Raw genomic sequence first — 21560 nt, 5'->3', positions numbered from 1 at the left:
ACAAACATCTGTATATTACTATATTGTGTCAAATATCGGGGTATACATATATAAATAGTAAAACCGTACTTCAAAACTGTAAATATTACTCCATGGTAACAATAACCGTAGTGATCGACCTCCCGACAGCACGAGTCGAACACACTTTCAGAACAAAAACTCTGTTCAAACCCTTTCTAAATGCTTAACAATTTCTATGGAAACTTAACGTTACTGCAGAGGTACCTCAGACTTGACCACGCGGCTGGGAAACACAAATAGTTCACACGCGACTTTAACTAATGTTCGATGATGAGCACAATGTAAGTCCCGTGTAATGTCTGCACATAAAAGTCGGCGACAACACACGCAATTCACTGCTAAGCATGAGCGTCCAGTTCAGCTACCACGGGAGCAGCCATCTTAGATCTTTAATTGTTTACTTCCGGTCGGGACATGCCGAACTAATCTGAAGTCTTCCTCTGCTAACTCCGCGCATAGACAAAAGTTCATTGGAACAATCATAAATTATGTTCTAATGACAATCTCAGACATCTGACTGAACTCATAAACGGAATAAAGTTCACAGTTAACACACAATTTGCTGCAGAAAGATCAGCTTTCAACTTGTGGTGATATTATCATCTCAGCGTGCAGTGCGTATATTGCAAATATACGGCACGGCTTCACTGTGTGAGCAATGTTCGTTCTATTGACTAAAGTAGAGGATGGCGTAGGGTTTAAATAAACAGTCCGATCCGCATAAAGTTCGATCTCTGCCACTCACCGGTTTCTTTAAATATCTGCTGACTTGAGTAAAACTCAAAATAGAGAAATATCTGACTTAAAAAGCACACGCTGACAATCAAACCTTCCAGTGCCAGTGCAGCATGCAAAGTAAAAGACTCTCTGGAAAGTTCCCGTCTTGGACTCCCTAGGTATACAGTGATAACAGACAAGAACTCCCAGGCAAAATAGAACATACACAGATCCTCCATACATAGTCTATGAGAAGCTATGAATAATTTCTTTTAAATACAAAACTAGCTAAATCTGTGTATTTATAGACTCTTGATTATTGATATTGATGTACTTGATCAAACTAGGGTAGTTACCAGTGCATGTGTGAGCAAGAAATTTGATTTTGGAATTTCACCAAATTGTTAATTCACTATCTTGTCAGGGGAAACTATGAATAATTTTTTTCAAATAAAAAACTAGCTAAATCTGTGTATTTATGTACGCTTGATTATTGATATTAATGTACTTGATTAAACTAGGGTGGTTACAAGGGGATGTTTGTGCAAGAAATTTGATTTTGGAATGTCACCGAAATGTTGATTCACTATCTTGTCTATGAGGACACTATGAATAATTTTTTCCAATACAAAACTAGGTAAATCTGTGTATTTATGTACTCTTGATTATTGATATTAGTGTACTTGATTAGACTAGAGCGATTACAAGTTCATGTGTGTGCAAAAATTTGATTTTGGCATTTCACCAAAAATGTTGATTCCCTAGTATGTGAGGAAACTTTTTCAGCCTGGGCCACAGGGTGCGAAGGATTAATGAATCAAATCTGATGAAATTTTTTTTACATGGGGGTGTCACACTTTACAATTGATGAATTGAGGGGGGGTCAAATTTTAGAAATTTGATTTGGAGGGGGGTCGCTTTTTACGTTTCATTTGTCGCTCAAATTCCACCGCCCCCCTCCCCCTAAATAACGAATGCTCCCTTAACTGGAGTACCTTAGTAGTATAATATATGTGTATGACTGGGATACTTACCTGAAAAAAGTTGTAGCTCCCTTCCATAACACAACATGTCGCAACATGTCAGTACAGTAACCATAGCAACCGCCACTGATGCGGGTAGTGATCTAAAATAATTTCGTGGCATGTATCAACTCGTTCTGTCTGACCTATTTATAAACACACAACATGTATACACATGTACTGGGAATTCCGTGGGAAATTCCGTGTGACATCATCAAACTAGCCTATATAAAGGGCTTTTACCCCCTTCGGAACGAGTGTTGTCAGTCAGTCGGCGGTAATCACAGCTACCCAGAACCGGAGTCCAGCTGTCACGTAAGTATGTGGATTTTTTCCCTACTGCGATGACTGAGGTCTGAATTTCCAGTAGGTTTTTCTGAACTCGGAGTTCCTATTGGTACGAACTTGCTCACGCGATAGATAAAATTTTAGAAATTTCCTCTGAACTTAAAATATGACGGAAGACCATTACTTCAAATAATATGAGACGTTTTAGATAAATGGTACTGATATCTAAAGTGTAAGTAGTTGTATCTTTTTTAACAAATGAAATGTTGCCGGAACTACTTTCTTCCTGAGTACGAGTAAAAATATCTAAATCTTTTCGATCTTTATCAATAGTTATGAAAATAGTGCAAGGTGTTCTTGAGTCTGTTTTTATAGCAATATTTCCAACTAAATCATCAAACTCGTCTCCTGTACCTAATTTTATGCATTTGATAACAACTGTACCATGCTCAATTATTTTCATATTATCAGTCATCTGTTGATTGCAGTCTGTAAGTAAATTCAGCTGTCTCCTCCCCCACACTTTTCAGACCTAGTTTCTTTAAAGTTGTGTCCCAAAATAATCTTACTGGAACCCTGCTAGCTGTATATGAACAATAATTCTCCCCATTATTTATCCACCTTCGCAGTGTATTATCTGTCTTCATTATTGTATTAAGAGGACTAATTTTAAGGTGAACCGGTATACCGAGTAGTGTAATGTATGGGTTATTAGGCTTAAGATAAAGGCGAAAATCGGACAATTTATATTTGTTAACATTGCTATCAAAATAAATCACATTCGGAGTCCCAGGCAGTTCAGCAACTCCACCTGCAATTTCACTATCCAATATATCTAAGATGTTACGCGGTACATTATAAGGCATGAATTTCTGACTATCCGAATCCCATGTCAGAGCAAAAGGAGTAGGATCATTTGAAGCCTTTGTGCTTGTGCTTTGTGCTTGTAGTATATTTATAATTCCTATTCTGTGAAAATTAGGGTACAATGTTCAAAGAAGTTCAAGGCGAACGATTATCTGTATGAGTGAAGTGTGTAAGGCAGAGATGTCTTCCCTGTACACCCACTTAATCGCTATCTCTAATCACATATTGCAAACAGCTTACGAGATGGCAAATAACTTTAATTAGGAGCTCCATACCCCTTGAAACCCCTATTTCAAGGGGTGAATGTGCATTGAATATGCATTGTTTTTTAGATGGAAACGTCCCCTAATGAAGCATCGAAATTACCAGTTCGTAGGTCTGTGTATGGTCTGTTCACGGTACCACCAGCAATACTCGTTTCGTAGTATTCCTGTCTACGCTCTATTTCTTGTTGCATCGTGGTTTCTCACTGCCTGTAATATACAAGTGAGAGAAAGAGATGAGCTTTACGAACCAATGTTTGACGTCAGCGGCAACAGATGTGCCGTCTAAAATTTCTAATGTTTGCGTACAGTATAAACACTTTGAGGTCACACGAACGGACGCATGTTTCCCAGGCAGAGAAACAGTAAACACCGCCGATGACAAATAACATTCACTCGCACTTCATTTTTCATATGTATTTCATGATTCTATTCAGATAATAAATTCATGAAATGCATTTTTCTTTGATATGTAAATAACGAACACCCCAGGTTGCTACACATTGAGGTATTTTCTCACTTTGCCCAATATTTCATGCATCATTCTCGAGAGAACAGATCGTCTGGTTATTGATAAAAACCAGATGTTCGCGCGATCCGACGGCTGAGCGAGGTCGTGCAAACCTTAGTAGAAAGGAAGCAGTCGCCGCAGTGTTAAATGTTTACCCATAATTAAACGGTGGAAACTAGAGCAAGTATGGGTCCGAAAGTGTGGGCTATTCATCCTGATAATCGTTTTATTTCACTGTTTAGAATAAAATCCTGTTTAAGATCAGTGGCATAGTTTTCTCGGTCATCGATTGGAACTACCTGACTTATTGCTCTTGCTCCTAGATCTATGAAACTTTGAGTGATATTATCACTTATAAGAGAACTGTATTTCGCTTCATAGACTTTAAAGGCTCGTGTTATGAATTCATCTTTCCACGTTTCCACTTCTCTAACTGAAAACTCCTTGCCAAAAAATAACTTGCTTTGACCACTTGCGATGACACAGAGTATTTTTTCACGTTTCGTCTCTATTATGGATCGAGCGTCCGACGCTGCGGTTGGTAGTGCCGCTGTCGTATTTGCCGCTGCCGATGTCTTTATTAAATTCTCCATTGTTTGCAGTATGTTATCTATTCTTAGTGAAAAATAAAAAAAAAACGTTTAAACTTGAATCCGAAATATAATATTAACATGGTCTGGAATGTTAGCAAGATTCCGAAGTATGGAAAATTCTGCTCCATTAAAATCTATCTGTATATAGAAACACAAATCATGAGTACAGACGCATTCCCAGTTGCTTTTCAATTGAATAAGACGAGCGTACCGACAGTACAGCATGCTGATATTCCTTCCAAACCGAATGACATAAAACCTATTCTCATGGACTTAGAAATATATGTAACGCCGACAGATAAATTTACTTTCCACCACGGGATATATTAAAGATAACGTTAATCACTCATCGATCAGCTAAAGAAAGTAATATATGGCTGGGCGGCCCGCATATGAAATACTGGGACCAGCAATTAAATTTCGCCGTATGGTGTAGCACTACTGGTTGTGGTATATCATTCGCCCATCTCTTTAATAAGAAATATCTGCCACAAACACGATCATTCTGCCGTTTTCATGTATATTTTACAATACGTCGTATCCTTCATGAAATGGGCGTTGCACTTCCAGACGATGAAGGATCTTAAAAGCGGCGAAAATCCATACAATCTCGTCCAATATGAACTTCTATGTACAGAATTTGGAAATATAAGTCCAACGAAGTCCGACTTTCGTTATCGTTTCGGTCAAAACTCAGGTCTTGGATATGGTTATGAATATTACACTAATCGTGGCCCCGTTCGACAGCCAAAAGCAATATACAATGGTCATGACTTTTTCCTCTCCGCCGACGGAGGCGTTTATTACACACATACAATTTTTGGAAAGAAAAAACATGTACTGTCCGACAAAGACCGACCACACTATTATTTCTTCCGAAATGATGGAACGGAGGGACAATACAATTAAGTTTCATCCCTCTGAAGGGAGACTCGGGTCAACAAAGGCTGGTCTCGCCCGCCTCAATGAAAGCCTTGAAGCCTACGTATATTGCATACTCGGCGCACAAGCAAATATTCGCAGTACCATTGTGGGCGATACTGGCAGTGCAGAGCAAGTAAGAAAAGAATTCGGCGTTCTCCTCGAAGATGAAATTCGTAATACCGACAAAGTAATCAGTTATAGGCGATACCAAGACACAATAATGAATACTGGTGTCAAACTTGATATGGCCGTTTCGCCCAATTTACTTCTCTTGCCGCTAGAATGGTCATTCTTTCAGGCCCGGCAATCTCGGGCGATAATAATGAATTGCAATACGCAACTGAATCTATGACCTTCGGGGTGAATGGTGATATAAACACGGAAGTTCAAGAAAGTGCTATACATGAGATGGAAGGGGAAGAGGATCCTGTGAAGTGGCAGGACGATCATCCCGGAGGGCAGCCTCACAATGACACGAGTCGGATTACCCTATCGCCCCTTTGCAACGCTTCGGAACAGAAGGCAGCATCCGTGAAAGTCGCCGGCGTGGATCTTATTCACGAATATAGCAAAATTGGTTTGTTATCTTTAGCCATATTCCATATATAGCCATATAACATGATTGTAACTGGGCCGACAAATTCTGGCAAAACAGAATATGTGATGGATCTCCTCACCGGTCCGTACTTAAGGAAATTTGAATATATAGTTTTCATTTGTCCAACATTCATGAGCAATAAAACAATATAATAAAAAATTCATTTTCACCGATGATAATGTGTTTGTGTTTCCGGTCGGACTCGATGCTGTGGATGATACACTAGCCTTCATACATAAAGAATGGGCCGGCACGAACACTTTAATAATCCTCGACGATTGCGCATCGTCCAAAGATATGAAGAAGCGCAGTGACATTTTAGTCAAACTTGGTTTCAGCGCAAGACACGACGGATTATCTGTCTGGGTTCTGACTCAACAATATACTAGTATTAGTTAACCATTCAGGGAAAACATACAGATGTTAGTACTTTTTTACACACCCAGCAAGACAGACAACAAGACTATTATAAAAGAATATGGAATGGAGGTGTCAGAACGGGAAGCCGTGGACCTAGTCAGACAATTGAAAAATACGCCATTCAGTAAATTAGTATTTCATTTACGACATCCGTACGACATACAATTTTTCGTATAATATAGCTAATCATGGCTTCGCCCGAAGGTTCTACCGAAGGAACTCTTAGAGAATTATATTACAACCCGAAAACTGGTTTTGGAGGTGTACAAAAATTATATGACGCAGCACGCGCCAGCGGACTAAAAGTTACTAAGAAAGAGGTGCAGGAGTGGTTAAAAAACTCAGCTAACTTATAATCTACATAAACCGGTACCTCGTACTCGTGGCGGCCGGCGCGTTTTCGTAACATCGATAGACGCTCAGTGGAAGCGGATCTCGTGGAATTCCCTTCACCATTCGCAAAAGAGAATAAAAACATTCGATACATGCTAACAGTAATCGATGTGCTCAGCAAATATGCATGGGCCAGGCCGATACAGTCAAAAACGGCTGATGATACGTTGCAGGCACTACAAGACATAATTAAGAAATCCGGGAGGCAACCCGACAAACTTCAGACAGATGAGGGGCGGGAATTTACTAATCGAAAAATGCAGAAATGGTTGGAGGAGGTGGGAATTCACTGGTTTCACACCTACAGTGACAAAAAAGCTAGTGTTGTGGAACGTTTTAATCGTACTCTTAAAACGATGATGTGGAAATATTTCACATACAGACAGACACGTGAATGGCTCCCCATTCTACCACAACTTCTCGAGAATTACAACAACACCGTTCACGGAAGTATCAAAATGAAACCCGTTGATGTAACAGAGGAGAACTATTGGCAGGCATTTTTATACACTTTTCCCTGAGTTGGCAGCCATGGGAGCTAACCCTGAATTCAAGCCGGGAGAACGGGTCCGAATTACAAAATACGAGACCACTTTCAAGAAAGGATATCTACCAAATTGGGCAGAGGAGATTTTCATAGTTTCAAAAGTGGTGTATGCAGCTGGATTGGGAACGCCGCCAGTTTACAAAATAAAAGATCTGAATGGAGAGGAAATACTTGGCACTTTCTATTTCGATGAACTTCAGAGTGCTGCTGGAGCCGACGAGCTGTACAGAGTAGAACAAATTTTGAAGACGAAAAAATTAGGGAAAGAAATATTATCTGATAAAATGGAAAGGTTATCCAGAAAGTTTCAATAGTTGGGAGCCAGAGGAAAATGTTATTAGAACTTCGTAAGTACTCGACCAAGTTCCTGTGCTGGTACTTGTCAAGTACTAACGTAAGTACTAACGTAAGTAATTACGAAAGTTATTCAATAAGTACCATGGAAGAAGTCTTAATTTCTTGAAAGCCGAAAGTGTCAGTTTACCACCCCGCTTCCAACCACCTGGCCAAGTATTTATCATGTACTGTCGTAAGTAATGTTCACTTATTGCATCTTTTTTGGCAGTATGTGGATGAGGTGGTACCCCAGATCCTGAACATATTAAGTTTGCAAGATCTTCAAAGCGACTTCTCATGTTGTTATGAGCTGTTCTTTCGAGTCCTCCATGTTCAGCTTTATCGATAAGTTCTGGTTGAAGTATAATGTACACAACTGACATGAGCCATAGACAAGTAACTTTAAAGCCCCTTTCGGAACCGTAAGGTTTCATCATATCAAGTGCCTGTAAGTCAAACGGAGCATTATAAGCGTGCACAGATTCACAAGCATTAAGAAGTTTGTGTAGGTTCTTGAGTGAGACTCGAGGTTGTTCTAGTTGTTCTTGATTAGGTGGATAGTAAGCTTTTTCAAGTTCCTCCTCGCCGAAACCGTCTATTAAAAATCCCTGGCTGCCGCCGCCCCATGCAATTCCAAAGTCAAAAGCTCGTGGAGAAACTACTGGTCCGACTGTCTCTGTATCGATTGTAGGATTAAGTATATTCTTGAGAACTTCAGGCGTAAGAGGTTGACTAATTACCAAACATGGAAGTCTGTAGTCATTACAAATTTCTAAAAAAAACTTTTTTGAACTTGTCATGAATCTCTTCTAGTTCTTTTAAGGCAGTTATTTCATATTGTCTGGCTCGAGTTAGAATATTCCGCCTGCAATAATCAAAAGGCATATCTTTGAATATGATAATGAAACTGTGTAAATCGTCAAATGCCTTTGATACAATCTTTTTTTCTTCCGCTGCCATGGAAACGCCCCGGATTCGAGAAAAAGTCAGATGTTGAATTATGGAAGAGTCACAAATAATGTGGTCGGTGGCGCCCGCCAAATTTACTGCATCGTAACTCTTACCACTTCCAGTTGGTCCATTTATGAATATGTATGACATTTTTGTTCTATATATCATAGAAAAAATTTTTTTAAATTATTTTTTATTAAGATATATTACGATAAGACAATGGCAATCCTTTCTATTTCAGATGCAATAAAAATACTTGAAAGTGGAGAAAACAATATTCAAATCAGTGACGGCAAACTCATATTTGGTGAATATGTAGATCCTATTATATATGTAGACAGTGAGCTAGAAGTGGTTTTCCCCATCGGGCCTAAATATGGTTCAAAAGATCCTGCTACATGCGATGAAATGTGTGTCCGTTGGCAACAAAGTCTTCAAAAGTTTACCGATTTAATAGTATTCCGTACCTTAGGTGAAAGTTTCGATGCAAGCACTGCTAAAAGTTATGCTGCAAGCCTGGCCGCTCACTCCAAGCCGCAGGTATTATTTTACAATCCATCTAAAATTTATCAGAAGCGAGGGAGCGACACACAGACAAAGTATTTTAAATTTCGGTTTAAAAGAGGGATTCACGATTTCGCTACATGTATTGATATAGTTCAAGAAATTGACTGTGCTTTTAAAGCAGTGAGCCGATTGCCAGCCAGAGAAAATCCTGCTATTGTACCTAGTAATATCCGAAAAGGTAGTAAGATAGAATTCTTAGCATTTAAATAAGCGTACCCTTTCTTTCACTGTAGAGAGGTTATTTTGTGCTAAACCAGAAATTCAAGATGCGGAAGAACTAGTCGACTTAGAAAGATTAGGCGAGATATATAAACAAATAAATGCTGCCAAAAATATTATAGTGGATTTTGATGACCTATCATAGAATTATTTTTTCTTTTTAAAATTTTTTAGGATAGTATATATTATAAAGATTATTATGAATGAGAATATCGACGTTAGGCACCGCTTACAAAATGCGTTTGACGGGGCAGTTTACGAAAAGAATTTCCTGAAGTCAAGCAAGTCAAGGATATCGAAACGCTGGTGGATATCGAAGGTATGACCAAAGAAAGAAAGATGTACTCTGTTTATACAGATATGGAAGTTAAATTATTGGATCCGAAAAAACGGTAATACACAAAATCGTACATTGCATGTTAAATTAAAAGATACATATACAAAAGATGTAAGAGGATCGGAGATAAAACAACAATTAATAGATCGCTATGACCATATGCTTGATACAATGGAAAATGTTAAGGGTTCTGGTCTCGTTCTCGAGGAGATACTTAATTTTGAAGTAATTCTAGTAGAAATTTTACTCGGGGCCGGCCGCCTGATTCAAATTCCAGGATGGTTAAAAAATAAACATTGTGTGAGCTATCTTATTCTTCCTTTCGGCAGCGAGAATTGTTTTCAGTATGCCGTCGTTTCAAGTATAAAGTTGGGCGACCCCACGTTTCGTGAAAAGAAATGTGGTCAGACTAGAAAAAACTGGAAGACGTATGACAAATTTATGGCTGACTACTGTTTTGATGGAATACCATTTCCTACGCCCGCCGATGAGACTGTATTCAAGCGCTTCGAGCAGCAAAATCCAGGCATCAAACTCCAAGTATTTCAGATCTACAAAAATGATCCCGATCAGTCAGGTATAACTGTGTTATATAGTAGCGGAGCCGAAGGCCCTAGCGGAGCTGATAGGAATCAAATAGCAAATATCTTACTGATAGTCGGCGAAGACCACTTTGTACCAATTACTGCATTAAATCGCCTTCTTAATTCTAACAGTAATCGAAAGAATGAGCGCAGACAGAAGTGTATTTGTATGGTTTGTAAGCGAGGTTTTGCGTCAACAGACGAATTAGAAATACATCAGGTATACTGTGGGACAGACACGGCTCAGCCAGTTTTTCCTAAGGAAGTATGTCAATTCGAAGGACATAAGAAGAAGGTGCCCTGTCCCTACGTCGTGTATGCAGATACTGAGGCAATTATTGAGAAGGGGACCGGCCGACTCATTCCAATTTGTATTTCGTATGTTATGATTGAACGATGGCCGGGCACCTTATGGAACCGTTCCGTAGGGGGTCGAAAGTTTATAGTAAAAGAACATTCACGGGCCTCTCCTGCATTACAGAATTTCTAAAGGATATGAAGAAAAGGGCTGAGAATTATTCGAAATCGTATTATTGGAAAATAAAACCGATGAAAGATACTTCTAATTACAACAATCCAGTCTGTATTGCATGTGGAGATCAAGCCGGATACCGAATAGTGAAGGGTGGCGACGATACTTTTTATTGTGAAAAGTGCCGCCCGTCGAGAACCATTCCTATATACTTTCACAACCTCAAGGGATATGATGGTTCTTTTATTTTACAAAAAATACATGAAATCAGGGATGTTGACGCCGGAGGGGGTCCTTCGGAACCAGAGCCAAATATCATAGCTAAGACGGGCAATGGTGGAATTATGTGTCTTATGAAAACATTTATTTTTCACGCCTCAATTGTTGTCGATGGGGGGAGGGAGACAAAGAAACGTTTCTTTTCTATAAAGTTTATGGACAGTGCTCAGTTGATGTCTGGGTCACTCGCGAAGTTGGCGAAGACTGTGCCGGAGGATGGATGGACGGCAGTACCACTTTCGTACCCCGACATTCAGAGGGTGAAAGGTTTCTTCCCATATGAATATTTAGATTCTCCAGAGCGATTGGAAGAGGACCAGCTCCCACCACGGCACAAATTTTTATAGCGAATTAATGGAAGAGGGGATTTCTGAGTCTGATTACGAACATGCATTTAAGGTGTGGGACGAAGTTGGATGTAAGACGATCCATGATTATATGGAATTCTATCGTGAGACCGACGTTCTACTTCTTGCGAATATATTCGAAAATTTCCGTGACACATGTTTAGAAGCATATAAGTTAGACCCAGCTCACTATATGTCAGCGCCCGGCTTGACATGGGATGCTATGTTACTTTATACAGGCAATAAGTTTAAACTCATTCAAGATGCTGAGCAGATGAATTTCATTCAGAGGGGAATTAGAGGTGGTATCAGTCAGTGTAATATTCATTATTTACAGACAAATCATCCAGCTTACGCCGGCGCGAATTACGATCCGGAGAAACCGTTAACCAAAATAAAATATCTCGATGCTAATAATCTTTACGGATGGGCAATGAGTCAACCAATGCCAATGGGCGGACTTCATTGGATGACGATGGAAGAATTGTTAGAATATGAAGGCGGAGCAGGCTTGGATTGGGGACCCAGCGCTAGATTTCCGCCAAGTTTTCTAGAAGTAGACTTAGAATATCGGCTGAATTACATGAAGAACATTCTGATATACCACTAGCGCCGCATCACTACGAATTTCCGAGGCAGGGCAGTCAACTGATTACAAGTCTAATGGACAGAGAGAGATACGTCTTACATTATAAGTTGCTTGAATTCTATCTTCGGATGGGAATGCGACTGAAAAAGATTCATCGGGCGCTTGCCTTCGAAGAGGCGCTATGTCTCAAGAAATATATTGACTTTAACACTAAAATGAGGACAAAGGGAAAGACAGATTTTGAAAAGAATTTCTATAAGCTGATGAATAATGCAATGTTCGGCAAGACAATAGAAGATGTTCGAAAGTACAGAGACTTTAAATTTGTTTCGGGCCGGAACCGTTCAGTAGGGGTACGGATAGTGGTCGTAAAAAGATTCAGAAGTATAATCCAAAGATGAAACATATAACTCTCATAACTTCCGAAGAGGATGGCGATTCCTGCGACAGTGTCCTACTGGAACTGAAAAGGGATCAATATGAATATAAAATGCCAGTTTTCATTGGCGCGGCAGTGCTTGAACTTTCTAAGCTGCTTATGTATGAGACGCATTACAATTACTTTCGAAAGCAGTTCCCTGGACAGAGTTAACTTTCATATCCATTTAATCCATAATGTCGCATGTAATGCTCTAGCAGCGGACTAAATCCTTCTTGTTTTTGTATTTCTAGCGCCTGATGAAATATGTTTTGAATAAGTTCTGAGGTGCGGGTATCTTTATTCTCTTCTTTCTTTATAGATGCGCCTTTTCTTGTATTTGTGTAAGCAGCTGTTTATATTGAACGTAATAATCTTTATATATTTCTCTCGCCTTTTTGATACTCCTGTTTTTCCTTGTATTACATCAATAATAACACCTGGTATAGGAGTTAAAGCTAAAAGAACTGGAACTGCCGGAATTGCCACTATTACAGCTGAACTTAAAGAATTCCCTTAGTCACATTAAGAGCCATATCAATTCGACCCATTAATTTGTAACTTTGTCGATATGCGGCGCTAGTTTTTTCGATATAGTCGGCCAATTGTTCAACGCTTTCAACAACTGAGACATGCATTTTAATTTTTACTGTATATGTAAGGATGATAAAAAATAATTGTAGTATATAGAAAGACAATATGGCAGAAAGAGGAGAAGATTTTGAACTCCAGGATTTCGATGATGCAAATTTAAATGATGATGATGCTACTGCTGAAACAACTTTTTCCTATGATGATGCAAACCCGACCCTTTAGTGGATAGTCCACAGGCGAATCGTTTAACTGGACAAAGAGTAGAAATTACAACGCAAATGGCTGAACAATTCTTAGATGAGAATAATATTACTGATGAAGCAGCACGAATTGAATTGATTACTAATGCAAAGATTAGGGACGGAAGGCTGTATTATAAAAATCTCAGGCTATCAAAACTTACAGGACGTGGATTTAGATCGCTCAAGACATTAAAAAAAGAAGAAGGAGGATATGAATTTGTAACTAAAGTATACAGTAAGATGGGGTACAGCTATCGCTCTAGCGCAGAGCCTGACTATGTAAGTTCTACATTGTATTCTGAAGATGTGAAAAACGATAAAATACCGGCTGAGAAGATGACACCAGAAGACATGGGTATATACAAAGATGAACTTACATTCTTACGGCAAGATGCTTCTGGTAATGCAGATAAAATACAAGCTTTTGAAAATAAAATCGATGAATGGAATAATCTAAACCCTGAATATAGAGCTATTAATGATGAGTTAAGGATTGCGAATATGCGTCTTGGCGAGCTTAACAATGAAAAAGTTAAAATAAGGCTAGAGAAAAGAGAAGTTGAAAAACAGTTAAAGGAAATTCCTGAAGAACACACCCAAGCAAAAGAAAAAGCCAAAAAACTACTAGCTGAACTCATAACAAGAGAAGCTAAAATTGTTGATCGAACTGAATATGAACATGATAAGATCAGTGGGGCACGTGAAAGTCTGGCTACAACTAGGTCTCTTCGTGCTGTAATTTCCGATCCAGAATTGTCACTCAGGCTGAAGCTGACAGAATTATTTAAACAAAATGGTATTACAATCGCTGCCCTTGGAATGACAATATCAACAATTGCCCTGGCTGTAACTAAAGGAGGAGGAGGAGGGGGAGCAGCAGGAACTGGCGGCTCTGGAGCAGGTCCGCCCAAAGTATACACAAAAGCTAAAGAAATTGTAAAGCAATTTGGCGAATGGTTAAAAACATTGGCCGCAAAAAGTGCTGCTGCAATACCAGGTTTAATTGGCTCACTTGTTAGTTTTCTATTAAAAACAGCAGGATCGGTGGTTGGATTTGTTGGAGAACAGCTATGGATATTTTAACAGGTTTAACATTAGTCATTATAAATAAAATTATGTATTAATATATGACCCTACGGAATCGGCATGTTTGGTGAAAAGAATATTACAAAGTTTCTTTCTAAAAATAAAGACCTGTTTGGTTTCTCTGTCGAATTGGAATGGTGCAAACTCCGACAAGTGAATCGACATATACTTCGAGCAAATCCAGGTGTCCGACTCAAAGATGATAATCTATATCATAACATATTAGCTTTCGTGAAGGAATGTCAAAAGACTAACTTCTTTAAGCGACTAGAATTCATAAACGTATTCCAAGAGATAGATAATGATGACCAGGAGGTCAAATATCTACAAGAATATTGGGTTCTTCGATTGATTCGCGACACAGGTAATCGATTTATCTTTCAATCAGACGGAAATATTTATGTAAAGATGTGATTTATTTTCTTTTTAACTGTAATTTTTTTCTTCTACACTACTATATACATTACACGAAAATGGGGTATGATAGATCATTATTACCGGAATTCACCAACCGAATACCGAAGGGAACGAAGTCAGAAAGAACTCATCATGTGATTGCTCATAATCCAAGTGAGGCAGATCCAGGCCAGACACTTATCATACGATGTCCGAAGATAGAAATCGGAGTAGTACTAGTTCCAGATATTTTCAACCTAGTTTTTGATCTCGAAGTAACGGGAAATGAATATAACTGAGTAGTACAAAATGTTGCAAAAAATATAATTGAGCATATGGTCCTCACATTTCAGGGGAAGGCACTTTTCAATTTGAATAAATATAACCTTATTGAATATTATGGCGATCTCTTCAAACATAAAAAGGAGAGAACGAACATGGCACTGTACGGAATTCAGAATGAAAATCTATGAAAATTGAGAAGTGGCGCGGACGATGCAGACCCTGCCGTCGTGGACGATCGTTACTTTTGACACATGTAAAACAAAATATGCTATTAGTCTGTCTCATCCCCTCATAAAGGTCATGGGGTTGCATATCCATCAGCATTAGGGAGTCATATCGAATGGGAAATTACGCTTGCACCCGTTTCCCAGTTAATTTTCTCAATCGCTGAATCTGGTTATAAATTAAAAAACATTCAAATGGAATACGAAACAATAACTGATCCTACCTCGCGAGAGATACTGATGGTTATTACAAAAGTGATAAAAGTTACCTTTACGAGCATATACATATTTTAGAACAATCCCATTCAAACAATCAACCACGGTTATCAGTGAAAATATAAATGTACCACGACGTAGCATGAGAGGTATCGCGATACTCTTCACTAAAATCAGTATCAGGCAGATCTTAATAGTGAACTTTTTTGAATCCATCCATTGAATCTGTGTCTGTAATGATTGAGGGCATTGCAAATAAAATATATGCCCAGAAGATGTTACCAAGACAATTTTGGCGAGAGGCACGACGGTATTTTGCTGAAGATAAAGATTGGTGTGAAATTGATATAGATGAAGTCAATTATTTGAAGAATAAATTTTGTTTGTTTATTGATCTGCGTAGCTTTAAAGATATTGAATTTCATGGAAATGGTCTAAGAGTAATGAACACAAAGGATGGAATACAGCTTGAAATTCTGAAAATGGATACTTCAGTTAAGGCTGGCGACGACGTTCGAGATGATAATATATTTGCTCATGTTTATGTTATCAGCGATGCTCATGTCTCCATTAAGAATAGTATATTAAATTCTATACTATTTTAGTTAACTACGAGTCGTTCAGAAAAAACCTACCGGAAATTCAGACCTCAGTCATCACAGTAGGAAAAAAATCCACATACTTACATGACAGCTGGACTCCGGTTCTGGGTAGCTGTGATGGTGGTCGACTGACTGACAACACGGGTAAAAGCCCTTTATATAGGCTAGTTTGATGATGTCACACGGAATTTCCCACGGAATTCCCAGTACATGTGTATACATGTTGTGTGTTTATAAATAGGTCAGACAGAACGAGTTTCTACATGTCACGGATCACTACCAGCATCAGTGGCCCGTTCCGACAGGAGTTGCTATGGTTACTGTACTGACATGTTGCGACATGTTGTGTTATGGAAGGGAGCTACAGGGGGGAGGAGAGGGAATTTCCCTCCCTCACTGTAGCTTTTTCAGGTAAGTATCCCAGTCATACACGTTTACTTTACTACTTACCTTGAAACTTTATGTATGGTATGTGGATTTGTCATGTTTATGATACTGTCAACACTATGCAAATGGGCTCAAAATTCCATAGTTGTTCAAAAATCATCATATTCTTAGGCCCTGGTCAGACAGCTGTAATATTTCGTATGAAGGCCCCTTGGGATGACTTAATGCAGATTTGTTCAAATTATGGTGAAACATTAATGTTTACATTATAAAGGCAATTTTGGGGTATTTTGGCCACAATTTTTTTCATAATCTTCTTTCAAACTGCCCCTCAGACAGCATATATATTTGGCATATAAGTCCCCGGGGATAATCATTTTTTAGATTTGTTCAAAGTGTGGTGAAATATACAAATTTGCATTTTAATGCAACTTTTGAAAGTTTGCATCCACGATCCTGGTGATGACCGTAGCTTAATTTTTTCGAATAGTGGCAAAATTGGCAAGAGTATTTTACGGTCAATTTTTGCTATTATTGGTCAAAAGGTATTGGGTGTTTTTTTATCCTTTGAATAGCCATAGTCTGCTTTGTTGCAAAATAAGCAAGATTGTATTTTGTTGTGATTCTTGCAGCGTGGTAGTTACCCTCTAGATACAGTCAATGTGATGTCTGTAATAGTCTTGCCAAGCAAATACTTTGTTTGTAAGTCTGTCGAGGGACTACTAAGGTAATTCTTGAAACAGGCTGTTAAGGATTCATCATTAGTTTGTCATCTCCTGAAAGATCTCCGATATTTAATTGGTTACTTTGCTTATGTAAATTCATGTGAGGAAATGACGACTGGGTGGAACAGCCTCTATCTCATGTCTAAGATTATGGTATGCATATCTATGTATACGGCTAGTTTTCAATCGGATGTATGTTTGCAGAGGGTAGGGTTTGCAGTCACTAAAACGCTATAGCTTTGAATGACCTGATTCCTCTATTATGTCAAGATTTTCATTATAATCAGTGGGTTCTAAATCTTTTTACAAAGACATCCTAGCCTAGTATATATTGATAAACGTTTACATTTGTGGCATCTCAATTTAGCGAACTGACAGACTTCACTAAAATTTGCTTAAAGGGGTGCTATTACTGTAAAGAAACGTTTATAGAGTGAGGATGTACCAAAGTAAAACAATTTATCAGCCATAACAATATTTTTAAGGGAACTGTTTGCTCCTGCCAACTGGTATTATACTGTTCATGTATTCCATGCCGCCAGTAGCTACAATATCATTGGTGCAATTTTAAAGGAAGATGTCAATCAATGTCAATCAAGAAGATGTCAATCAATGTCAATCAAGAATGCACTGTGCAACTTATTCAAAGCTTTTACTCTGAAAAGACCTCACAACTTTTTTCAATATATGTAAACGATATGCAATCAGCAGTGTCATGCAAACTGCTCTTATATGCTGATGATTCAGCTCTTCTTGTGTCTGGCAGAGATGTTGAACATATTCAAACAAAACTTAGTAAGGAATTGGGTTATCTCAATGAATGGCTAATTGATAATGAATTGTCTCTTCATGTCGGTAAAAAAAGAATCTATCCTGTTTGGTTCTAGTTGTAAATTAAAACAGTGTTCGGAAATGCAGGTTCTGTGTGGGGATGTCAACATCGCTGCAAAACATGTGTGCAATATCTTGGTACTGACTTGGATCAATCCTTGTCTGGTGAAACAGTAGCATCTAAGGTTATTAAAAAGACATGCTCTCGTCTCAAGTTTTTATATCGTAATAAGAAGTTTTTAGATTTTCATACGAGAAAACTGTTGGCTAACTGTTTGATGCAATGCCATTTTGATTATGCAAGCTCTTACTGGTATAGTGCCTAGACTTTATAAAGCAAACAAAAACTTCAAACTTCCCAAAATAAAGTTATACGGTTTGCCCTTGGTATGTCAGCAAGAGCACACATTGAATCGGTTCACTTCAAACAAATGGGATGGCTACCTGTTAGCCACAGAGTCGCATATATAAAACTCAATCATGTTCATAGAGTTACATTAGGATTAGCACCGAAATATTTGTCTGATAATTTTGTTTTTAACAGTCATGTCCATAGAACGAGATCCGGACCCTTTTCTATTTTTATTCAAGGTGGGGCTCGGTTTTATCAGAATAGTTTTGTATATACAGCTAGTATTGAATGGAACAAAGTTCCAAGAAATATACAGAGTATTACTTCAAATTCACTGTTTAAAAGAAAGTTAAAGGAGTATTTTTATGAAGCAATGATTCAACGTGAGCAAAATGATTTTGTTTTTTATTAATTGTTGTCGTGCCGATTTGCTTGTGATTTTATTTTTCGTGGGACCACAGTGGAAATAAGTTTTTAACTTTTCTGTGTTATCCCAGCACTTCTGTCTTTGTCTTTTTTCTTGTTTGTACTGTATGGTTATTTTTAAGTGCTAAATAAATCAATCAATCAAAAAACCTCACAACTATTTGTAACGTGTACTACTAGTAACAATCACTGACATGTCTTTCTTTCTGCATATTTGTTCTCACCACAGATGTTTCCAAATGTGTCCAATAATTCCAAAATTGAACATGAAAATTTCTCTTAAAACTTGGTTATGAAGTTGATGATTTCTTGAGAATACAAACAACAACATACTAATAGTAAGACAACATAGTAATACTTGCACGAAAGAAGTCGTTGTTTCTCATGTTTGATACATTTAACTCATATTTGAGCACGAGCATATGACAAGGGTAACTTAACCGGACAAGTGCGAAATCCAGTATTGGTCTACCTGTCTATATATACTAATGCCTGTATATGTATGTTCAGTATATGTTCACCAATGTTTCAAAGTAATGTCTAAAAAGTCAAAAGTTGAGTCAGGAGGTATTATTGTTGAAGTTTTTCAACGTAAAGCGTTACATTCGCAACCAATTTTACTGTTTCGCAGATAAATTTTTGTCTTTTTTTAAACGTTATATCAATCTTTAATTTTCTTCATAATTTACTGACAGCATTGATTTTATCTTGACTTTGAATTATACTCAAAGGAACAAATAGCTACCACACTGTCCACTACATATGATTCAAAAGTAATTCGATTTTTTTCCAAATGTTTTGAGTATAAACTAACCTATGTGTGTGCATTCAGTGCATTTAACACAAAAATAACATCGTAATCACTATACTGTAATTACTGCTGCTAGTTCAATGTATTTTCCTTGGGTATACACTTTTATTTTTAGTTAGAATGCGCCTACATGGCATAAATACTCGGACTTTCAAAATTTTATGTATTTTGTGTTCTACCATTTGTGAGCTTCGTTTTAAACATTTTCACCGTCTTTTTCGAAAATCGAAAATTTGATTTTCCTCATAGAGTTAACACAGTGGTGGTGGCCATTTTAAATTTCAAATATTTTTAAAGCTTGAGTAATTTGTTTCTGCAGTACCAAGGTTTGCGCGGTAACCCCTGATTTTTATTTTTGGTCTTAGAAGAGAATGGTCGAGATGCATACTACCTTAAATTGGTATAGCATATCCGTTTTTATTCTTATTACTAAAAGAAATAGTTTTGCTTCATTAACAATTAGTCACTGTAATAAATGAATTAAAATGACCAGAAAACCACTCTTAATTAATAGCTTTGTCAGTGTTTCAATAAAAATCTCAAATTAATTCCTTGATTGTTTGTCATATTTTGTAAGTAAAAAAGTTGTGTGCCATCAGTGTCTCCTTACAATTTTAGCTTCTTAATACCTTAGAGTTTGACTATACTATGAACAGGACAAAGAAATCTCCATGTTTTATCAAATGAGATTTTCTACAGTTGTTTTTAGATATTCCTGAATTATGATTTAGCAAACATTTATCATAGAATACTATAAATTTCTGTATGATTCTCTCGTTTCACACTTAAATGGATCATATTTAGATGTTACATATCTGGGACATATGTATTCTTTGCAAACTTCAAATATCTGAATATGATCCAAAAATATAACCTTTAACATATAGGGCTATTTTGATTTTGTCATGGAATTCTAGCTATCATTTAGTCTTTTCAGCACTCCATGGGTGCTGTCTCGTCATAGACAGGTGATAATCCATACCTGGTGCATCTCACAATTCTAGAAATATCGCATAATTCTGTGATTTACCATTAGAGATTTCTGACAATGAAGGCAACTGGTTAAAGATACAAAAAATACACCACAAATGCCTGATACTTTTTAAAACAAAGTCTTGAAGCATAACAGTTGCTCTGAAGATTGGCCTCCAGACAGTGCGAGCCATATAATGGTTTCTAGAAATTTACTTCTCAGTAAGATGATTGTTAAGAAGGGTGAACAGAATATTTACTCAATATCATCAGCCAAATATCGATTTATTATTTTATCCGATGGTGAGCAAAAAATTAAGAAGATGAGTATTTACTTTCAGAAGCACTTATCCCAACTACCTCCACAATTTGGTTGCTGCACTGCACTTTTGTATCAGGGTTAATGTGAAAAGAAAACATATAATCACCCTTTCTATACTGGTCTCCAAATTTTCATGTTTTGTTGTATTTATTCAGCAAACACACGGACTTTCTTTTCGCTAATCAACAGCACATTGTGCGTTTTATGCCCCGTCCCCCTACGGAATGACAGGGCCGTAGTACCCTCTCCGTATTTATTTACCCCTAGCGAATTTTTTATCTTGGATGCTCCTCACCTCCTTGATTTTTTAACCCAGCGATTTTTTCCTAACAAATATTTAAAATTATTTTGAAACGATCGGTGCTCCTTAGCCGTACCTACAGTCAACCAAAGGAGGGGACAACCATAACGAAACTCAATCATTTCACTCAAAATCTGCCAGAAATATTCAACATTCGGACCTGTAGGATGACATGTCCTCACGGGCGCCTCAATGTGTGTACACACTGCCTCTCCCCAGACATCTCGGTAAGCCAATACCAGTACCAGTCTCTTAGCGCTTTCGCTTTAAGGAAGATTACAACTATTTTAATTTATTCATTGTGAAATTCAAAACTCAACCGAAAAACTCAACCGAAGACCAAAAGTTCATTCATTCACTTCTGCACAACATGACCATGGAGTCGACATAGGGTGTCGAGGCCACCAGCAGGAACATTTTTTGCCATTTCGCCAAATAACATTTGCCGAAAGGAAGGAGCTTATTTTATTCAAAGAAATGACGGAAAAGCGAAATGAAGAAATAAAGAAACTGAAAACTAGAGAA

General features: G+C 37.8%; 1 long non-coding RNA gene across 1 annotated transcript; it reads right to left on the bottom strand.

The window, feature by feature from the left end:
• Positions 1–307: 307 nt before the first annotated feature.
• Positions 308–19986, bottom strand: LOC139136871 (uncharacterized). The gene is made up of 3 exons (XR_011553264.1): positions 18780–19986; positions 16359–17687; positions 308–1733 (listed from the first exon to the last, which is right to left on the bottom strand). It is a non-coding gene; the product is annotated as an uncharacterized lncRNA (long non-coding RNA).
• Between the last annotated feature and the right edge of the window lie 1574 nt (positions 19987–21560).

Source organism: Ptychodera flava, chromosome 7, assembly GCF_041260155.1.
Source record: "Ptychodera flava strain L36383 chromosome 7, AS_Pfla_20210202, whole genome shotgun sequence".
NCBI classification, from domain to species: domain Eukaryota; kingdom Metazoa; phylum Hemichordata; class Enteropneusta; family Ptychoderidae; genus Ptychodera; species Ptychodera flava.
The sequence above is the reverse complement of the archived record's forward strand: the minus strand, read 5'-3'. Positions and strand labels throughout refer to the sequence as shown.